Genomic DNA, 17,402 nt, shown 5'->3' on the forward strand with positions numbered 1-17,402 from the left:
ATCAATAGTTAACATGTAATTAAGAGTAACTAACCTCCCAAAACACCTTTGATGATCTGACCACTACTTGTGTTGACTTAACTAGTATTCCCATAGTTTGCTTGGCTCACCTTTAACGAGGTTCTCCAAGCCTGCAGGGTTCCTTGAAATGATTTGCACTAACAGGAAGAAATGTCTATGTCCCTTGCAGCACTCACACATTTAATCAAATTCAGCTCATAAATCACATTTACAACCTTCAGACCTCAATCAATAGGGTGTTTTATAGTCTATAGCAAAATTATCTGGAGAGAAGAAGTAGAAATATGAGAAGGATGTATCTGGGGCTTGTCTAAGTCTGCATTCTACACTCTGTCATCCTGAAGGAATTAACCTGCTGATTTGAACAAAGCAGAATCTCTCCAGAGCAACTGTGTGCAGGCCCAGGACCTGCTAATGAAGCGTTCTGGGAAGATGTGATCAATAGACAAAACCAAAGAAAACTCAAATTCCAGTCAAATTACAAAAAACAAAAACAGGAACAGATCACAGTACCTCTAGTAAGTTTCTGAATTTACTTGTTTTCTTCTAAAAGTAGCTCCTAGTGATAATGTTTTAAAGTCTCCTAGTAGTACAATATTTTATCTTAATTTAGTGACATATTTCCTGGACACATCATTGTGCTGTTTCTTTTTAAATCTCAGTGCCATAAAAATTTTGCTAAACTTGTAGAATCAGTTTATAAAATATCAGAGAGCTTAATTTAAATTCATCGTCATGTGCATACAAATAGGATATTTTATAATTTTCTAAAATTATATGAGCAGTAGAAGATGTCCTGCTGACTGATCCAAAATACTTTGATAGGAGTAGTGAGAAAGATTTCATTTAGATAGTCTAAATCTTCCTGTGCTTGCAACTAATGGTTATGCAAATTTTTGTAGCAAGTCATGATTCTAAATAAGAAAATCATAGTATAAGGAATGATTATCATATATTTATTTAGTTGCTTCTGGCATGTAAAATGGTGCCTATGATATAAATTAAATTATACAGAAATGTGGGAAATGATGGACATTTTGCATCTTGAGTAGTCTGAATGTCAGGCAATAAAGACTGTGATGGTGATGATGAATTATTGATATTTAGGTTCATGACAGTAAAGTGATGTGAAGATGAACTTTTTACAACAAAAATATGATAATGCCAATACCTAAAATTATGTCATCACTTGCCTTTTTTATTCTCAATTGGTGCATGTCTTTATTTATTGGAGACGTATACATTCTAAAGCACTTGAAGTTTCAAAGTTTCAAGACTGGACCTTCCAACTTCATGCAAGTCAAGGTAGGGTAGAAGAAAAGGTAAAGAACCAGGCTTGACTCTGACTTAACAGTAATGTACAAGGTCTGTATGGCATGGTCATATGTATATACAAAAGCACACACTTACAAACACATATAGATACATAAAGTATATATTTATGTACATGTATACAAATATATGGATATGTGTAAATATATACATATGTGTTATCTAAAAGAAAATTGTGTTAAGAAGATAAAAAGACCAAAGAAAGCCTGGAGAAAATATTTACAAATATAATATTGATGAAGTACTTTACCCAGAATGCATAGAAACAGTTATAAATACTAAAATAATCCAAATGAAAATATAAGGGAAAACTAGGCTAGACATTGCAGCCAAGGAGATATAGAAGTAGACATTAAATAAATTACAAGATACTCAATATCACTGTCATTATAAAAACACAAGTTAAAATTATAATATCACTTCATACTCCTTGAAGTAGATATAATTGGCAGAAAATAATAAGTGTAGGTGAATGTGCAGATATGGAGGCAACTTGTTAATTGCTGGGGGGGAATACTAATAGGTGAAGGCATTTTGGGAACAATTGGGAAGAGACTTAAGTTAAAAATAAGCTGAATTACTATATATAACAAAGTGTCTACTCCTATGTCTCTACTCAAATGCAATGAAAAAAATGCTCACATAAAGACCTGCATGAAATACCAACATTTTCCACAATAGACCCCAAACTTGAAGTAATCCAAATGGTATATTTATACAGTACAAAACTATTTAGCAATAAAAGTAATGCACTCCTCATATTACTTGCTAAAAAATATTCTGCTAAGTAAAAGAAGCCACACTCAGAAGGAACACATATTGTATAATTCTCTTTACAAAATGTTCCCAGAAGCAAAATCTATAAATATAGAAATTGGTTAATGTTTGCTTAAGGCTGGGGAAGAGAATGGTAAGTGAATGCTGATTGTCACAAAGACACTTTTTGAGGTGGTATTTTCATCTTCTCTGTGTTCTAAAAGATTGTGGCCGGGCGTGGTGGTGCACTCTTGTAATTCCAGTGCTTGGGAGGCGGAGACAGGAGGATCGCGCTGGTTTGACGCCAGCTGCACTGGCTTAAGAGACCCTGTTTCCAAATAAAAATATAAAATAGGTCTGGGGGTGTAGCCCAGAGGTAGAAGGGTTTCCAGGAACCCCAGTACCACCAAAACAAACAAACAAACAAACAAACAAACAAACAAACAAACACAATAAAAGATTGTGGTGATGGCTGGTTACACAACGCTAAATTTATTAAAATGGGTGAAATTTGTAGTATGTCACTTACCCCTCAATTCTTTTGAGTTCCTGTTTCTGTTCCCTGTTGATTAAGATGGGAATTGTTTTATTATATGGCTGTGGATACTGACAAGAACCAGCAGGAAGCAGCAGAAGATCTGGTTCATAAACAGAAAGGACAGGGAGGGCTGAGCCTGGGAAGAGGGTTCTCAATGAGCTACTATATGAAGCAGATGGAATACCTGAGTTAAACAATTCGAGGAGGATATTTGCTTCTTACAAAAGAATGATTGTTAAAGTGTGGTCAAGATATAAGAAAATAATAGAGGTAAAGAAGCAAGCTAGGGCTAGGGAGTGAGAGAAGCTTCAGTAAAAGTCTTAAAATGGGGAAATGGGGGGAAGTTATGAATCCTAGGTGAGAAAATAGTACAGAGAAGGTTTCTTTGAACAGTGTCTTTTGTTCTTAGGCAAATGTGACTTCTCATGGGGAAAGCCAATAATATAAATACCCTGATCTAATTTTCTTCCCTCCTTTTGATATTCACTTGGGGCTTTTCATTATCCAAAACACAAAAACTGTCTGGGACCAGAGTAGTTTGTTGGCGTCCATGTTCCTTCTAAGGAACATGATGGAGAAAGGAAGAGAGTGGACATTGAAATGTGAGTGGAAAGCAGAGGAATGAGCCTTGAACCACTGAAGTCAGGGTTTGGCTGTGAGAAAGAAAAAACTGAAGTCAAAAACAGAAGCTGAGGATTCATATTGGGCATCTGAATCCCCAGCTTGAATAAGAAACTAGGCACACTCACACTAAGGCACAGTAAAGAGCTTTCAGTAATGTGCTCCTTATAACTGGGTTGTCCTGGAAGTAGGGCAGGGCTGAGATTTCAAGTAGACGCTTAGCAGTGTGCAATGTAAGTTGGGAACATTGCCCAAAGCCCATTATTTTAAAGGTGTGAGCCCCAACCCGGTGCTCCTGGAGGTGGTGGAAACTTTGAGAGATAGGCTTTTGTTGAAGGTCTACCAGTCACTGGGGATGCACTGTCAATGGGGATCAGGGAACATAGCTTGTCCTTCTCATTCTTTTGCTCCTGGTCATGGGGTGAGCAGCTTTATTCTCCACTGGGCTGCCACCATGATGGGCTGCTTCACCACAGGTCCTCAAACAACAGGGCCAACTCACTACAGACTAAGCTGGTAGAAGCATGAGCAAAACAAGACAAAGCACCACAACCAAACAAGAAACACTTTGTCTTTATATAATGATTAACTCAGACGTTTATTATTGAAACAGAAAGCTAACATACAGAAGAAGCAGGTGAAAGGATACAGGTATTAATCTTGCTAGCCCTGCCATTTACTAGGTTTATATCTCTACATTGGATTACCACTTTTTCTGTTACTGGAGAATAAATAACCACCAAGATACAATGAAAGATCCTGATTCAGGAAGCTGGAGTACCAGGAAGCAGGAGTTCAAGTCATGATGTACTTCCTGAGATATTTCTCAGATTAATGCATTTGTTTCTTAAGGTACCTGGGCAACTGGCTTCTTGTTAGATAAATGTGTTTGTTTCTTAGTGATGGCAGAACAAATCACTACAGATGAGGCATTTTAAAATAACATAAGTTTATTGTCTCATAGTTCTGGAAGCCAGAGCCAGAAATCCAGACATCAGCAAGGCCAAACTCTCTCTGAAGGCGCTAGGGAAGAATCTCGCTTCCTTCCAGCCTCCGCTGGTTACTAGCAGTCCTTGCTGTTCCTTAGAGTAGTCTATCCTATTTTAATATGATCTTGTCTTTACTTGCTTATTTTTGCAAAGATCCTATTTATAAATAAGATCACTCTTTTAGATAACAAGAATTAAGACTTCAGTATATCATTATTTGTTATTCAATTAAAAGCACAATGATTAATGGCAATAATAAAATATAAAAAGTGACCTCATCTTTTTTGTGAGTATGTTGTACTAAGGACTGTGTTATACTTCTGAGCTACACCTCCAGCCCTATTTTATTTTTATTTTGAAACAAGATCTCTGAGCACAGAACCTCTATATTCCAGTCTCAGCCTACCAATATTAGACTTGCAGATATGTGCCACTGCACATGGCTTACAGATGATGTTGCTCGTATGAAACATTTAACATAGTACTTTCATGATCATTCTTTGTGTATGTGTATGTGTATGTGTATGTGTATGTGTATGTGTGTATGTGGTACTGGTGATTCATCCCAGAAGCTTTCTACTTCTGAACTACATCCTAGCTATTTTCTTATTTTTTTGTTTTGAAGTTGAATCTCACTTTGTTGCTGAGACTCTTACTAAATTGCTGAGGCTGGCCTTGAACCTATGATCCTCCTGTCTGTGCCATCAAGCCCAGAAAAACATTTTCTCTTTAAAAAAAAAAAAAGTTGGCCAGGCATGGTGGTGCACGCTTGTAATCCCCATGCTTGGGAGGCGGAGATAGGAGGATTGCGCAGGTTTGAAGCCAGCCATGCTGGCTTAAGAGACCCTGTTTCCAAATAAACACACACACACACACACACACACACACACACACACACATATATATATATATATATATATATATATATATATATATATATATATATTTAGGTCTGGGAGTGTAGCCCGGAGGTAGAAGGGTTTCCAGGAACTCCAGTACCACACAAAAAAATGTCACCCTCCTGAAAGCCAGTGAGGCAAGTTTGACATATTGAACAACGGTGAACATAAAGGCATTGTGCTTACGTCCTGCAATTCCAGATGTGACTGGAGACCTACATAACACTGCCCCTGAATCTCTTCTGTTTATCATGTAACCAATGACTGAATTTGTCCTTTGAAAGATTTAAAACAACAGGATTATTTACTAGCTTATAATACAAAGTAATTTTCTCTGAATTATATATTTACAATTAAACACTATTTTATGACACTACTCATTGTCTTTTGGGTTGAAATACTTCCAGTAATAATAATTTATACAATATCATTATATGACCTTGAATATTTTCTGAATTTATATATTTATATTTGGAATTCAAGTAAATTGTGTTTAATGAGAATAAATATTATATAAATTGTAAAGAACTATCTCCCTTTAAGATGTTTTTGGTTCAGAACTAGGCTTAAAATAGTCAACATAGAATTTAATATTGACATACATTGTCATGTTTTTTAGTGTTTCAGTTTCTTAGGATTCCTGTTGCACTCTAAAAATGTCTGTTGAAAAATAAAATAAAATAAAATAAAATAAAATAAAATAAAATAAAATAAAATAAAATAAAAACGTCTGTTGAGTTGGGCATGACGGTGCACAACTGTAACCCCAGTATTTGGGAGCTCAGAAAGGAGAACCCTGGGTTCAAGGTTAGTTAGCCTCGGCAACTTAGTGAGGCTCTCAGTAATGCAGTGAGACCCTGTTTCAAAATAAAAAAAATAAATAAATAAAAGGGTTACAGCCCAGAGATAGAATGGCCCTGGGTCCAATCCCAAGTAACACACACACAAAGAGTATGTTGAATGAGTATGTGAATACATTTCAATTTAGAGTCCTATTTATGCTTTATTACTAAATGATCAAAACTTTTACCGACTGAAGCTATAACATACTTACCTTTTTTAATTTTTTATTTTTGGTGGTACTGGGGTTCCTGGAAGCCCTTCTACCTCCGGGCTACACTCCCAGATCTATTTTTACATTTTTATTTGGAAACAGGGTCTCCTAAGCCAGCGCGCGGCTGGCTTCAAATTTGCACGATCCTCCTGTCTCCACCTCCCAAGCGCAGGGATTACAAGCGTGCGCCACCATGCTTGTAAGTTTTTAAGTAAAACCTTTTACCAATGAGATTGGAAATTCCATTCCTCCAACTAAAAATTAAAAATTTCACTCTCCCTAATGATAATTTTTAATTTTTTAAAGATGATTTATAACATTTTTATATTTTGCCAAATTCCTAAAGCTTATGTTAGAAGTAAAATATAATTTAGATAAAATTTTGTTATTTTCCTTAAATATCAAATTTGCTTTACTTTGGGAAATCTTCCTTTTGATAGTAATTTTTACTTCACAAAATGTAATTCTTTATTATGGATAAAGATATTTTGATTATTTTCTCAAATTTTAAGTGTTAAATTTAACACATAATAATTGTATATATTTGTGGGGTATCCTGGGCTGTTTTGATACATGTGTATGTTGTTTAATGTGTGTATATAAAATATTTTAAGTAAATATTTTTAATCCAAATCTCCAAAATTAAAATTTTTAAGTTATATTGGTAGTAAAATTATTTTTTTCATAGGTACTTAGAGTAAAATATTACAAATATTACAACAATGAGGCCATTCCGTGTGTATAGTAAATTAGGACAGTATAAAGAATATAAAATATTGTATTGAAGACAATGAGATTTATTTTTCTGGTAGAACATATTTTTGTCTTTTCAAGTTTCTTTTTAAATTGGTGCACAGTAATCACACATCTTACTGAAGTTCAGAATGATAGAGGTACACATGCACACAGTACTTTTTGAACCCTCTCCAAGTTCCCACCCTACTCCTTCTCCCTCCCCACTTTCCTGTGCTTAACACCTCGATTAGCTTGACAAATTTGTGTATGTACATCAGGTCCATTGAGCTGTTTCCCTCTTTAAGTCTTCCTCCTCCCTCTCATCTCCCTCAGTTAGTTCCCCTCCTTCACTGTGTGATAGAATGTATTTCTATCCAGTGATAAGTTGAATACCACCCCAGTCTGATCATTGTGCCAGAAAGGTATTCTCTGAGTTGGGAGCTCACTTTGCATTGTCAAGTTATAACAGGAAGTTACAAGTACAGTTAAATTTTTTTTTTTTTTTGGTACTGATAATGGAACCCAGGGTCATTCTACCTCTGAGCTATACCCCCAGCCCTATTTTTTATTCTTTATTTTGAAACGGGGTCTCACTGAGTTGCAAAGGGCCTCACTAAGTAGCTGAGTCTATCCATAAACCCAGATCCTCCTGTCTCAGCCTCCTAAATGCTGGGATTACAAGCATGCACCACCACATTTGGCTAATTTTTTTGTTGGGGGCACTGGGAATTGAACCCAGGGACATTATACCTCTAGGCTATACTCCTAGACTGTGTGTGTGTGTGTGTGTGTGTGTGTGTGTGTGTGTGTGTGTGGCTTTTCTAATGGACCTTTCCTCCAGGCAACGGATAATTGAAAGACTTAATTCCTGATCTCTTTCTGGTGCAGGTAATGAGAATGTTCAACTCCAGGCTGAAGTTAGAGATCCGAAGAAATAGTGTAACCAAGGCCAAACGAAGGGCGTGGAAGCAGGCCTTTGTTTTTGAGCACAGGGCCTTGGAACCTATGTATTTGTTTTCTATCAAATAAGGTTTCCTCAAAGGGGATCAAAGTGATTTGCAGATTCCTTCTCATACAACCCAGATGTTAATGCAATCATTTTTCTAATAAAGTTATTTAACCTTAAAAACATATTTTAACAATATTAATAATTTCATATAAAACACATTTGTCCCAAATTATTTTGAAGATAATCCCTCATTAGAATGCATATAATAATTCATTCTAATAGCTCAAAGTATGTTCTGACATATTTATTTTTGAAAAACCACATAAGAAACAAGGTAAAATATCTAATGAATATAATCTAATGAATATAATCACGAGCCAGTAAGAACTCATGTTTGGTTTCAAGAGCTTTTTAAAAAACTAATAGATTAAAGAAGGTTCTCTTTGTAAGGCTTTTTGAAATCCAAAATGAAAAGTATTTGTTGTAAGGTCCTGGGGTTTTCAAATGTCTTACACTGAATCTCTCAGGTTTCTTTTCTTGCTATTATGTACAAGAAATAAATTGAGAAAATATAGAGCATGTATGTCAGTTATCTTATTATAAATTTGCTCCCGAATAAGTATTTTCTCATTCTTTAGGCTTGACATGGTATCTGATCTCTTGGATATACTAGCGGACCTGTAATTCACTCAAATATTTCTATGCCTCTTTTTGATATTACAAATTTATATTTATTTAGTCAGCAAATAGATATTTATTAACTTCAACATTACTCTAGTTTCTTCAGAAAGCAAAGACTCAGAAAAAATTTCTCATGCTGCTATTTTTTTTTTTCAGGGAGTGTAGTCCCCAGGAGTAGAAGTGAGAGAAGACAGTGAGAGTGGAAAGGAAGGAAAATAAATTGTAGGATGTAAAACCAACCTGTCTACCACTTGGTGTAATGGATAAATGATTGTGCACAGCTGCCTTTTGATAGGACATAAATGATTCCTTCTCCCGATAGTCTGATATGAGAAAATAGTTTATTCACAGGCTTCTGTCTCTTTGAGGCTCAGTTAATTTCCCCACATTTCTGAACCAGAAGTGCTTGGGCATCTCATTATTCAGTTTTGGCTGAGAACTCAGGGACTAGTAGGTATGAGGAGCTCAAAATAGGCAGGAGGGAGGCAGTTTTTAAGTTGTGAACTGTAAAGTCTGTCATGCAGACTTGGTTGAACAGTGGCAACTGTGGCTAGAACAAAGACAAAATTCCTAGAAATCCCAAACTCATAGGATCTGAAACAGAGGATTTAAAATGAGGCATAGAGGAGGGAACAAAACATCCAGAAATACTGGCCTTCCTAGGATTTGTATTTTGGCCCTGAGGAGAAATACTAAAAAGTATACTCTGTATTCCAAGATAAAAGTCATGAGAAAAACTGAACAGCTAAGAGGTTGTCAGGAATTCTGGGGTGATGGTATTGAATTTTAAATACAACGTTAAGAGCTGCTCTCATTGAAAAGGTGACATTTGAGTAAAGACAGACATCCCAGTCCCTTGATGCTGGAGAAGCCATATGGACACAAGTATGGCAGGAATGGTGGTGTCCACTGGGGTAGGAGGGATGGATGGGGGGAAAGGGTAACGTCAGACTGGGTATAGAGGACTGTGTGAAGGCTTCAGCTTTTACTCAAAATGGAAAGCAAAAGAAATCTAGTAGGGCTTTGAGCTAAAGGCATTATATGAATGGTATATACTGAATTTTATCGAGACTAAATAGAAGGCAATTGTAGTATTCCACTTAATTTACTTAGTTGCAGATTCCTTGAGATGAAAAATTTTGATGATATTTTAATATCAGAATGCCATTCACATAGCAAAGAAATAATATTTAACACACCAGGCATGTGGTTATATATAGGTGTGTGTATTAATATATACAAAACTATACGTATATATTCTAAATATGTGGAAATTTTATTTTGAAATTTAGAATCTGATGGAATGATTTTAGAGAAACATGAAAAAACTCTAACATTCTTTTTCCTTGTTTTATTTTTCTATCTACTTTTAGAAAACAAGCTGTCTTTCTTTTATAATGAAACCATTTCACATATATATCTCTATTTTGTTAGCTGATATTCTTACTCTCCCTATTTCTCATTTCCTTTATCTAGTCTTGTTCTATAAACTATTGTAAAGCTAATCAACATTAATGAGATTATATTTCAAATTATTCTCCTAATTAGTTTCCCAGTTTTGAAATGTCATTAATCCCTTGAATTAATTATTTTTGTATGAATATGCATGACATATTTTTCTAGGAAGTCCATCTAATTTAGTTTGCTGATTGCACTGCTAATCACCTAGATAATTTTTGGTTATCCTGATCTAATAATGTTTATTGGGGCTTATGTTTATGAAATACTACTATGACAGGTGCTGTAAGTGCCTTCTGTGATTTTATTACTATCATTCACACTTTCTAAGTCTATTTAATTTTTCACATTTGTTTTCTCTCTTGGCAATAACTTATTTTCCTGATATGTTAAATGCAATAAAAAGGTCTTCAGAGACCAGAAATTTTACTTTGTGATTTGAATGGTCATCTATGTTTTATCTGTCCAGAATCCCCTTTTGGAATGTGTACTCTCATAACTTTAGAGGATTGCCCATGTCTCCTCTACTTTGTTCTTTCTACTCCAACCATCAGATACAGTGGTTATTGTTTGGCTTGTTCATTTTAGTAGCAGAACCATTGGCTAATGGGGTGAGCATGTGACTTGAATCTAATCAGCACTCTTCCTTTTGTTTGCTTTTCCTTTCTTGAAATAAAAACCAATGCTATAAAAATAGCTACCTTATTAATTTTTCAGCTATTAAATTATTCTGAACTATTTTGGTGTGAAGGTGGATGCCATTTTTTTAAGGAAGCCCATCTACTCTAGTTTGTTATTCACAGTATTATCTACTCAGGTATAGGGAGGTGACCAGCAGATATAACTCAAGACATTTATTAACAAAGCACTTGCTGCTGTCTCTGGTTGTGGTCCTCATTATCTTTGAGTCCCTTCTTAAGTTACATAAGACAAGAGAGTCTTTGCCTTATCCAAATTACTCCTGATTCTATAATTTTCTACCTGAATGGAATTAGAGTGCTTAAATACATGGCAGCCAATCACATCAGAAAACCACAGGAATGAGCTTACAAGTACCTTGGCTAGCACTTACATATTGAATTGTGCAGAAGATAATAAGATGGGATGATAAGCTTTCATATTTTGCCTCATAATTATCCCTTTACTCATATAGGAGGAATCAGAGACATACAATGTTTGGCAAACATGATAAACTATTAATTAACTTTCCCAATCTGAAGGAAAGAACCCATGGGACCAACAAAGAAGTTTTCAACATTGCCAGAAAGGCATTTAAAAAGCACTTTACACATAGCGGAAAAAAGCAGAATAATAAAAATCATATAAATAATATATAATCCCTTACTCCTGACAGAGGTAGTTCTTTGCTCATGCTCTTACAATAATATTAAATCATTATTACCAGGAGACCTAAATTTATAAGTCAAGTTTGGCCTCCAAGCAAGTTCACAATTGCCTTCTCAGGCAAGAATGTTTGCTTTTCCCTTACTTTTCTGCTTGCCTTGTAACTTGGCATTGTGCTCAGAGTGTGGCAATAAACTTGTGATAGTCAGCTTTTAGAATGACTAGACATTTCCTTCACATTAAAAAGCAATCCACAGCCTTAGGTACATATCGATTCATTTTCTAACCAATCCAATAATTCCTCCAGTGCACGGATGGAAGATATATTATTTTATTTAAAAACTAAAGAATGTATGTCCCCATAGCTTCTGATCAGACTTGAGAGCTTGTTCCTTTGGGTTCAGTTCATTTTCTACTTTTTTCAATTGTTTTGGAGTAGGAAATAAAAGAAAAAAAGGAAAAGTACAGGCAGGCTTCTTCAATAATATATCTCTTATTGTTGTAAAACTAAGGCTAGTTTCACACTAAAACTACCAGAGTATAAAACCCAAGAAATTACATTTTTTAAAAGGCCTAAAGTGCCATTTTTAAATCACAGCATAAAAAACTGAACTACTTTTCAGTGTTTTTGAAATAAGCAGAATATCAGCTGTTTAAAACTTAAAATATAAAATGGCAAACTAGGCATTTGGCATGATATCTGAGATTGATATCCAGATGACACCAATACTACATATATCAAACACTAGTAAAAGGCCTAGCAGTGTGTAACAACGATAAAAATGTTGAATTAATAATTAAATGAATCGAAGCAAAGACGAATTTCAGAGTTCATAAAGTCTTTTTGGTGCCAAGTGAATTAACATAAAATTTGAATCCTGTGCTTCCAGGATGATAATGGCTCCTGGTGACCTGACTCATTCCCATAGTCGTCATCTATGCTCTGGTCTGCATGTTCGGCAGAAATTGCTTCTGGAGACTGGGAACTGATTCTTAAAGTACTGGAAAAGGTTAGTAGAACACAGATTATATGAAGACAAGCATCTTTGCCTCCTTTCCCACTGGAGATAATGCATTGAGCATGGTCAGAGAGGGAACTCAGTATGTAGTCAACAAATATACAAATAAAGTAAGTGAGAAGAAAGAAATAATTTTTCAAATTGTATGCCAGTAACTCAATGTATGAGAAGGGCTTTAAAAAATCTGAGGTTAGCTGGGCGTGGTGGCAGAGACAGGAGGATGGCGCAGGTTCCTAGTCAGCCTCGCTGGCTTAAGAGACCCTGTTTCCAAATAAATAAAAAAAGGTCTGGGAGTGTAGCCCGGAGGAAGAAGGGCTTCCAGGAACCTCAGTACCACCAAAAAAAAAAAAAAAAAAAAATCTGAGGTTTGAGATAAAAAAAAGTTAATGCAGAAAAATCTTGGTTGTAAAGAAATGATAAAATATTGGGAAGAAATGAAGTGGGTTTGGGTAGATCTAAAGTTTTTCAGTGCATGTTACATGCATGTATGAAGATATCACATTGAATCAGTTAATATTACAATTAATATATAGCAATAAAATTCATGGAAATCAATAAAAAGCAGTTCCAACATTCTATATTATAATAACTCTTATTTTATTAATATCCATCATACTATCAATTTGAAAAGCAACTGGCTTAATACATTTTAGTGTCAAAAGTTTCGATTAGGATGCCAAAATCTCTCCCTCCTTGAAGGCAGTATACTTCAGAGTTTAAAAGAGTTTTATACTTTGAAGAAACCGTGTCAAGAATGCTTACATTCCTTATGTGTGCAAGCCTCCCAGCTATTAAAATTATCTGAGAAGAAAAATTACAATGTTATTCTCACTCAAATAGTCATAGTTCTGACACCTGGTATTGCATTACCAAAAAAATAGGAGTCAACAAAATTAGGTTTAAGCATTGTTTTACTAGTAATGGAACTCAACAATTATTTGCTGCAACTTTTATATTGAGGTGGGAATTATGAATACCAGAACAGATTCCAAGATATATATTTGTCCTAGTGGACCATGTACTCTTTTGAAGGACACAAAGTACAATGGATAAAACAAGTATAGAGGGAAAAAAACCTGCCAAAATACAGTGCAATGTATTATAAAATGCTAAATTGACTATAATAAAGAACTCTGCTCTGTGATACAGACAATATCCTTCAACAGACACTAAAGATTTTAGATTAAAAGCAATGACCTGGTTGTATAAGTTTTATTAGTAAATCATTAGATTGTAATAAAAATTCTTTCAGATAAAGGTTCTCTCAATATATTATAAAATAAATAATAAAAGTAAATGACATTCTGTGTGATGATTCATTTTCCAAAAGGTTTTGTCCTGGGTATATTCAATAATGTCAATAAAAATTTCCTATAATGGGATAAATGCCAAAACGTACTCTTTATTTTTGTTTTCAAAAACGACAGCAACCTCAATTACTATTTGTTAGCACACAATGAATGCTTATTAACTTTGCCTACTTCATTATACTTCTGGTGGAGCAATGCAAATGAATCACTTTTGAAAACGCGATCCACAGTGCACTTCCACGAAGCCTGTGGAGATACCTAACATTTCACTAGATTACCTAATTATCAAAAAATTACCATGAGAAGAATAAATGGCAGCATTTCAATCCTACTAGAAAAGATGCATTTTTATCTGTAAAATGCCACAGATGGGTTTAAAGAAAAAGCAATTACTTGCCACTTCTACTGCAAAGGTTATAATATCCAACTTACTTTAAATGACAGATTTTTCTAAGGGTTAGAAAATTGGGTGCTAAATAGGTCACAACTTTTGCAAACAATCCATTTTTGTTACCAATATTCTCAATTAGTTGAAAAAGCTAGAGGACTTCTAGAACTTTAACTCTGATATGTCAGAATTTAATTCTAATTCTTGCTTGCCCATTTCAATTTACAATTGTATTACACTTGCCAAGCAACCATCCTTTCTTTGACTGAGGAAGTTTTTTTTTTTTTTTTTTTTTAACCATATCCTTGAATATTAAATACCCTCACTGCTACAGTAATTAAAATTTTAGATGGAAAATCTTGCTGAATTATAATATGCAATTATAAATTTTCTTGTTCTTAAAATGTTTTAATTGTATCTCTTATGATTTAGGTATACAGAACTTTTCTATTTTTATTGAAACTACTGAAAATTATATTTTCTTTTCTTTCTCTCTCTCTCTCTCTTCAATGGCTACTCCTACCTTAACTCCAATGCCCTGAGCGTTGAAGCCCACGGCCCCAGCACACACAAGGACATCATCTCCTTGGCCCGCTTTTCCTTACATAGCAAGGCTTTTTGTTTGTACTTGCTGTGCTGGTATTAGAAAATTGCTTTGGTAATTGTTTCAAAAATGTGAAAAGCATTCAGAGACTGGTGTGCGCAGGCAGTCAGGCAGTGAAGGGCAGCAGCTGTTAAAATGCAGAGTTCCTCTCTTTTTCTGCCCTTCATTCTAATGATTAATCTCTAGTAAAAGCTTTAGAGACAATTAAGGCCTTTAGCCCTAAAAATAATAGAGGAAACCAGTATCTCTGTTTACCTCCTCTTCTTTGTGATCTGGCCTGAGTAGAGGAAAGGTAAACTCCATGTACTACTTCAAAGCACTCATAGTTGATTAGCAACCAATACTGCCCAATACAATAGCGGCAAAGGCCAGGTAGATTATTGACCCCTGCACTTAGTAGGTGCACTATCCAGAGACACCATCTGCCTAAGAAGTAAGTTACTAGCCCATTGCCTTGCAAGGTTGATAAGAAGATACCAATTCAAAATCCATTTAAGGACTGGAGTCCCAGAAGGGGGAAGAGTTCCATTTTAGGGCTCTTAAGCATGCATGCCAGCAAATGCTGCTTTTTCTTCTCTTCTCTATTTCTACTGATTTTTAAATAAATATTTGTTAAAGATACACTGAGCTGCCTATTAGTTTGAATTTTTCTTTTCAATACACTTTAGTTGAATAACAAAAAGAGCCCACACATCATTTAAACCGTAACAACTGCCATTCCCATCAGCATTCACACGTGCTGTTATTTTGCTCATACTAAAAGAACCTAAGAAAAAATAACCCCTCCCACGTCTCTACCGCCACCAACACCATCAGTGACACTGTTGTTTTGCTTCCTGCATCCAAGTTTCTCTTTAATCCCAGAACAAAAGACAAATCTTCACTCCCAGTTCTCTCACCACTTCAAGTTCTCCTCTTCTTCTTCTTCTTCTTCTTCTTCTTCTTCTTCTTCTTCTTCTTCTTCTTCTTCTTCTTCTTCTTCTTCTTCTTCTTCTTCTTCTTCATCTCCTCCTCCTCCTCCTCCTCCTTTCTTCCTCCTCCTTTCTTCCTCCTCCTCCTCTCTTCCTCCTCCCTCTTCTTCTTTTGTTTTTTGGTTAAAATTCACAACAGTTTTAATTTTATTTTTATTTTGAAATTAAAAAAATGATATTGGTGGATTTTTGTCATACATCTTAATGGGTTACAAGATGGTAGAGGCATCCATGCATACATCACTCATTTATCCCTTTCCCAATTATCTCCCCATTCCCTCTTCCCTCTCTCTTTCTCATATTTAGCTTAGTGATTGACTTTGATGTTTATGAATGAATGTCATGTACATTAGGGAATTTTATTTTTCATCCCACTCAGTTAGGTCATCTTATTTCCTCATCTATGGTTTCTCCTTCCTCATCTAGAGTTCCTTCTATGATCCTTTCTCTCCCTAGCTTCCACATATTAGGGAGAACATCTTATTTTTAATTTTTTGTGACTGACTAATCAGAAACGCAAATCAAAACTATTCTGAGATTTCACATAACTCCAATTAGGATGGCAATCATTCCAAACACAACAACAAATGCTGGTGAGAATGTGGAGAAGTGGGAACTCTAATACACTGTAGGCAGGATTGCAAATAACTTTGGGAAAACAGTATGGAGGATCCTCAGATAAATGGGAAGAAACCTACAAATATAACCCAGCAATACCACTTCTGGGTATCCATCAAAAGGATGGAAACCAAATTACCAAACTAATACATGTGTATCTATGTTCACAGATGCACAATTCACATTGCCAAACTATGGAACCAGCCAAGATATACATCATAGTTTTTATTTGATGTTAATTTTTAGACTATAATTGGTACACTTTAATATACACCATGATGGGATTCTAAGTGATGCAAACATATATGCACACAGAACTTGGGGTGTTTCCATCCACAGCCCACCTCACTCTCTCTCTTCCTCCCTCCTCCTGCATGTTAGAGTCCTAAGTACCTGCTTGTCTCTGAGTACACTTCATTTTACTCTCTGCTACCAAGATTTCACCCCAGCGGTGCCCCTCATTGCTCCATTCTTCCTGTGCCTCTTTTGTCCATGCTATACCTCTATGCCCTACTCTCCATCACCCACACCACTGCATTCTTGGCAATTAACACAGGGCCCAGCTTTGACAGAAAATAAAAAATAAATTAAACTCAGAATAAAGAGGAAAAGGAAGAATTGAGGGCACTCAATAATGCTCATAAAATACTGGCAGTCTACCACCTGGTGAGACTGAGTTTACAATAAAAACAAAGCAACCTGGTGATGAGGTATGAGTACAGACCCTTCAGTTATACGGGATATCCTATTTTCTAAAATTCTTTTTGTTTAAGTGTAAAAAGCTACTTTTAAAAGGCACTTTTTTCTTAAGCAAGGGGAAATGTAATATTCCCTCTTAACTATATTTTACAAAATTATTTCACATGGGTTGACTGAAATAGTGGCAGGTCAATGATATAAAACTTCATAGCTTTCAAAACAGGTATATGGTCAGGCATCATGGCACATGCTTATAATCCCAGTACTTGGGAGGCTGAGACAGAAGGATCACAGGTTCAAAGCCACTCTCAGCAACATAGCAAGGCTCTTGGCAACTTAGTGAAACCCTGTTTAAAAGAAGAAAAAAAGGCTGGGGGTGTATGTAATACAAAAGTAGAATGCCCCAGATTCAATTC

Source organism: Muscardinus avellanarius (genome assembly GCF_963383645.1).
Source record: "Muscardinus avellanarius genome assembly, chromosome: 8".
Taxonomy (NCBI): domain Eukaryota; kingdom Metazoa; phylum Chordata; class Mammalia; order Rodentia; family Gliridae; genus Muscardinus; species Muscardinus avellanarius.